This window comes from Poecilia formosa, unplaced genomic scaffold, assembly GCF_000485575.1.
Source record: "Poecilia formosa unplaced genomic scaffold, Poecilia_formosa-5.1.2 Scaffold39, whole genome shotgun sequence".
Taxonomy (NCBI): Eukaryota; Metazoa; Chordata; class Actinopteri; order Cyprinodontiformes; family Poeciliidae; genus Poecilia; species Poecilia formosa.
In genome coordinates, this window is record NW_006799978.1 from 3,320,065 (window position 1) to 3,326,278 (window position 6,214).

The following is a 6,214-nucleotide window of genomic DNA, read 5'->3' on the forward strand; positions in this document are numbered from 1 at the left end:
TGTGCTGTTCAAAATGGGAAATGGCCCCATCGATTCCCTTAAGTTGGAGCCCAAATGCTAAAGATTTTTGGATAAGCTTTCTCATTACTTAAGCTGAAATCAATAGGGGGGAGCATGGGTCTAATGAATGAACGGGCCACAGATCAGATGGGGTGTGCTCATCCCTGGCCTGTCCTGGTCGATCTGTGTTTGTGCGTGTTCAACTGCGTGCACACGCATGTGTGTGTCTGCGTGTGTGTGTGTGTGCATGCGTGTGTGTGTGTGTGCGCGTGTGTGTGTGTGTGTGTGTGTGTGCACGTGTGTGTGTGTTGGGGTTGTAAGTGAAACTTTTAAGGATCCTGATTCAGTTTTTTATTGACTAGGCTGTTCTAAGAAGCTGCGCTTATCGCAGCCCCTCAGGGCGCCTGTGTTAATCCCCAGGAAAAGATGACATCAAATGGAAGCAGAGCAAAGGATTATGGGGGATGTTGTGGCGCTTGATCAGCTGCTGAGAACTGGATGGAGGGGAAGGAATCCTCCCCAGGTGCGAGCAAACAAACCTGGAAATGGTAAGAAAAGGGAGAAACACAGAGTCTGAATTAGAAGAAGGAAGATGCGTCGCCACCAAACCACCACTTTAACTTTAGTCAGACCAACTCAGGTTAATGTTCCCTACAACACCAGTTTTCCTTTAGTTACTTAAATAATGGATACTTTATTTATTCCAAAAAGAAATTAAGGTAAGCTTATCTTCAAAGAGTCGCTTTGTATGGTGATGGAAGGGAGCAGATTGTGTCGCAGCTCATCTGCAGAGGCTTCTGACTGAAGACAGTCGCTGTGTGACAGTCTCACGACTGTTGATGCTCCACAGGAACATCCACCACAGCTGGAAAGTTATCCTCTTTTCAAAGTTTTGAAATGTGCCTTTAAACTTTACTGGATTTAAGTTCAGGTTCTGACTGGGTGGGTCCAGAAGTCAACCTGTTGTTATCTTGGCTTTATGCTGAAGTACTTTTAGGGCATTTTTCCCAGCTGGTAGTCCGGTAGACATCTGCTCCACCTCCATCTGCTGTGGCTCTGAGTCAAACCAGCCTGTTCCCCTCCTGGCCTGTGGGGGCGCTGCACCAAGAACCACTGAAGGAAACGACACAAAAACCTCTGAAGACACTGAGAGCAACTTCCTTCTTCACCAGATGGAAACAAGATGGAGGCGTCAGACTTTAGCAGTTGGAGGATTTCTCTTTAGTCTTTGGCTAAAGACCAGGAGCCATTTCTGCTGCTAGCGCTAGGCTAACACATTAGCTTTGGTTGTAGCTACCCAGAATGCCCTGCGCTGTAGTCCACTTCCTGGGGGGTTTTTTTATCCAGAAAGCTTCTTCTGGCAGAAAATAACATAAAGTTGAACCTCGGGGAAACTTTTCTACTTTCTCAAAGACACAATTTGTGTCCATTTCTCTGGCTGAATCCATAAAGAACAACAAGGCACAAACAATTTAACAGTCAAAATTACATTTTATTAGCAACAACATAAAACCCAAGAGCTGAAAATTAAAATGTAAAACAGATGATAAGAGGTTCCTCTTCCTAAATAAATTACTTCCAGATATCCTTTATCTGCTGGAGGTTTTTCTAGGCCTGACACTTTTGCCTTTGTCCTCAACTTGTCTGCTAAGATTAGATTTTAGGTCCACATTGGACAATATGTTGCCATGGATACCAGGAATTGAATGAAAACGAGTGTGAAGGCAGAAAAACACAGTTGAGCGTTTTCTCTTTGATCAAGCCAGCGATCATCATAATGACGATAATCAGGGCCGCTGATCTCTGCTGCCGTTGCCTCTGATCCTGCTGTTGGTACACGGCTGCCGGCAGCAGCAGGGAACATTAAAGACGCTGCACACGCAGGAAGTACGGCCACCTTTCAGCCTCCATGTTTGGTTCTGGACCGCTGCACTAAATAAACTGTCAGACAGCAGTCAGCCGTTCGACACCAGTGGAAAACTAACTGTGGTGCTCCTTATCTGAACCACAGCTAGGACCTTCTCTCTCTCTCTGTTATAAATGTATATCTTCTAGTGGTGAGACTCAGTTTAAATCTATAAAATAAGAAACATTTTCAAATCAAAAACCATTTTCTGCTGCTAAATTATTGAATATATAGACGTAAAGAGCTCAACAACAAATAAATTGTTTTTAATCTGTTATTCATTAGCGTTAGTTGTTGCTACATGTTAGCATTGAGATGCTACTTTAGGCTTGAATAGCTTCTCTGACAGGCTAACTGCTTTTAGCACAACTTGAAAACAACAACAGTGTTTTAATGAGATTGTTTTACAAGCAGAAATTAACCCCTAGTGGGCCGAGAGAAGCTGCTTCGTCACATCACTGCTGTTAGCGGATGTAGCTTGTGCGTCAGATTTATGGCTGTACTGGAAACCTACAAATATAAAAGGTTCCATATAGAACATTAGTAAATAAAATTTAAAAAATAAGGTTGAGATACAATTTTTAACATATTAAAATCTTTGTAATTAATCAAAAGTTAAATTCCTTCAATTGAAAATGTTAAGCACAACAGAAAGTATTTTCCTTTATTATTCATGCTTTGTTTCTTTTATTTTTATCATATTGGCATTTTACTTAAAAAGATACTTGGGAACCCTTGTTCTTTTAAACTTTGCTCATTGGAAAAAAAACTCTGATAACTGTTTGTAAAATTAGGAATTTTTTTTTACTCAAAATTTGGATGTAACTTCCAACATCCATCAGTTTATAATAATGTTCCTGCTTTTGTACAAAAACAATCTAGCATAAATTAAGTTATCATTGCTATTTCAGTAATAAGTGACTCTAAGCTGATCTCCACATATAAAGTTGGAAATCATTGTGATCTCCTTTCTGAGGCTGATTTAATGAGCACAAAGGCTTGTGTTGTTAAATATTTGTCTCGTTCTTCCTCTAATTACGCAGTAATGGGCCCATGCTGACTTCATTTGTCCCAGCGTGAGCGAGCGGTAAATAATGGCTCTTTAGGGGGAGTTTGAATGAGCCTCTCCTCATGGAAGAAGCCTCTCCACCATTGATCTCACCGTGAGTTATTCAGCTAGCTCGGAGAAAAACTGCTGCACGTCAGCTTACTGTTGAACTTTCTGCTGAAGGTCTTTATTTATCAGTGTCTGTAGCAATCAGGCTAATTGGAGAACGCAGCCTCTCCTGGACTCCTACCAGAGACGGCAAATTAAACAAGGTCATGTATTTTTAAATCCAGACAATTGGTCTGCATCCGGTGGAGTTTTTCTGTTTGCTGTTTCATACCATAAAAATCTAAATGAGCTCAGATTTACTCTGTTAATCTTTGCTTCCAGACACTTTTTGGATTTTTTTTGTGACTAAAAGTCTGGAAGTAAATCTGCATGTGTCAGATTTAAATGTCTACAGGCTGAAACATTTCCCGCTCAGTCAGTTTGGAAGGTAAACATCTGAGAACATCAGCTGAACTTTGACTAGGCCGTGAATCTTTGATTTAAACCATCTGGTGTATCTCTGGTTGTGTTTCGCTGGTTTTCCTGCTGGAAGGTGAACCTCCACCAGTTTCTCTAAAACAGGATTATCAAAGTCCGTCCTGCAACTTCAGGCTTCGTTCACTCTGCAGGTTAATGTAGAAGAAAATCTGATTTCTTTTGGGTAAAGTAACTTTTTAGAATAAGAGTTAGCGCTCAGATCTGGGCCGTGTCGGATCTTTTTTAATGTGATTCCAGTGGGAACAACCAAAGCGGTTTCGATCCAGGCAGCTGGGCAGAAACCTGTCCTGTTTCAGTCCAACACAGAGGCGGGTCGCCTCAAACTAAACGCCACAGCGCAGAAGTTCACCGTTTTATTTGTGTCAGTGTTAATATTACTTTATTATTTTCCAATTAGGGAAATTCTCCTTGCAGCAAGTTGGAGGAAAAAGAAAATTGAAACACAAACACAGAAACAGTTTCACAACATCAATGGCAAAACAGTAAAAATCATATAAATGAATAAAATAAAGAACAAAATCAATCATGTTGATTCCAACATTTTGCCTCAAACATGGATGACTGAATGAAATGTTTCCTCCTCGGCGCCTGCTGACGCCGCTGAACTGCAACCAGAGCTCCTCCTGGTTTTCTTTACTGAAGTTTTAGTGGGAAACTTTTATCTGAGTAACATTTCACTCTGGAAACTTTGCTGGTATTTAAGTAGAATTGCTTGAAAGCAGCTTACTTTTACTTGAGGACATTATTTTTACACTTTGCTGCTGAGTTGCTTGGTCTCCATGCTGCAGCTTTTTATCTTCAGTTCTGAATGAAATTATTTTTGCTGGATTATGTTTAGAAATATCAGAATAGATGGGAAGATGCGTCACATTTTGCACCAACAAAAAGTTCAGCGCCCGTTCTCCTTCACAGCATGAAATACAATGAAACACTTTGAAGATTTTGGGTTGTGATGTTAAAAAAAAGATTCATCCACTTATTGAATTACTTTTTCTCTTTACTACCAGCTCATTTTAACATTTAACTTCCAGTAATTCAGAAAATTCAGTAGTTTTCCACACAACTCAGGTCATTCTTCTGTTTCTGTGAACATCAGACAGGAATCAGCGAAGCTCAGCAGGGAAAGACGGCGGCGGGTCGCAGTGAAGAATCCTGCACTGATTCCTACAAGTCCTGGATAGCAGCAGATCAAAGCATGAGAGAAAGCAGCAACACGAGGTGGAGAGCCTCCGAAGAAAGCTGAATCACTTTCCATCAGCCGGAGACAGAAAAAGCTGCTTCTGCATCCTCCAGGATAACAGGGAGCATCTGGCTGAGAACAGAGGAGAGCACTTCATATTCAGAGCAACATGACTTTCCACAGAGGCTGGAAGGACAAAACCTGATCGCTGCTAACCGAGCGATGAAACTGGATCCATTTACAGCGTCTGGAGAAACAGAGCGTCATCAAACAGGAGTCAGTCAAGGCATGTTAGTTCACACAAAAATAAAAGCATGAAAATGTACAACAAATAAAATAGAGTAAGGACAAAATCACAACATAAAATCCTGTGCAGTTATCAAAAACAGTGTTCAAATGTTGACCTTAGTGGGATAATTTATTTGATCATTTTTGAAGACAAATTACAAAATGCTGTGGAAATATCAGCAGGGTGTGAATACTTACTGAGGTTTTTCAGCCATTTTTACTCTCAGTCTCACTAAATAAAACTATTAGAGCCGCGAATGTTTCCTGACATTTAAAAAAAACTTATCATTTTTGACATTTTACCAACAACCACCATTTTATTTCTATGTTTAAAGTGTAATAATTCCCAAGCCAAGATTTTTGCTGACAGATGGTTATTTAGGGTTTTGTTTTTATGTTTCTGTGAGAATTTTGACATTTTCATGTAAATTTGTTTGGTGTATTATTTTGCTGAACTAACAAACGTTATTTTGACACCAGCAGAAATCCCACCCATCAGAACAACAGCTGGACTGATGTTGATTTTCAGAACGACGTCAGTAGGATGAACTTCCAAACTGGCAACGCAGTAATCATCCTGCCTTTCTCAGTAACATCCCCCCTTTAGTCCAGGTCTGTTGTGTTAAAATGTTTGTTTTCAGGAAGCGTTGCGGTTTCAGACTGAAGCTGGGGATGTGGAGAGATATCAGTCATAGAAATTAATGCTTAACCAGCAGGGGGGCGGCTGAAAGCGCTGATACTATTGTTTTTCTTAGAAGGAGATTTTCCTTTCAGTCTGAGTCATTTTCTGCACATGCTTCAGTAAATGGTTACTGAAGCGCGTCGCATTCGGCGGCTTGGTGAGGGAGTTATGAGCCGCAGACTGGAGCGCAGCGCGTTCCTGCTCCTCCAAGGTGTTACACACTCACATTATTCCATGCATGGATTTTATAACAAACTTTGTTTTTAGTGAGAGTTTGAAAAGAGGACTAAAAGTAAATCAATAAAATCTAAAACGATTCAGTATTTTACGCTTATTCACTAAATAAAGCAAATGGACAGTTATGATAAAAACATTGATTGAACATGTTTCCTCTGGTAAAACGCTCCACAATGTATGTTAAAAGTAGGGCTGCATCTAGCAATTATTTTAGTTATTAATTATTCAATAACTAAAATAATTCTGATGATTAATTCATTAATTGAATAAAAAACATTCTGCAGATTTTTCATTTAACCATTTACCATTTTGATGCAATATTATTAA

At 40.0% G+C, this 6,214-nt stretch overlaps 1 long non-coding RNA gene across 1 annotated transcript in view; it reads left to right on the forward strand.

Moving 5' to 3' along the window:
- Positions 1 to 1,063, forward strand: part of LOC107836100 (uncharacterized) — a 2,787-nt gene extending 1,724 nt beyond the window's left edge. Inside the window, exon 3 of the long non-coding RNA XR_001661943.1 lies at positions 363 to 1,063. This is a non-coding gene — a long non-coding RNA (uncharacterized LOC107836100). The remainder of the gene's footprint in view (positions 1 to 362) is intronic.
- The last annotated feature ends 5,151 nt before the right edge of the window (positions 1,064 to 6,214 follow it).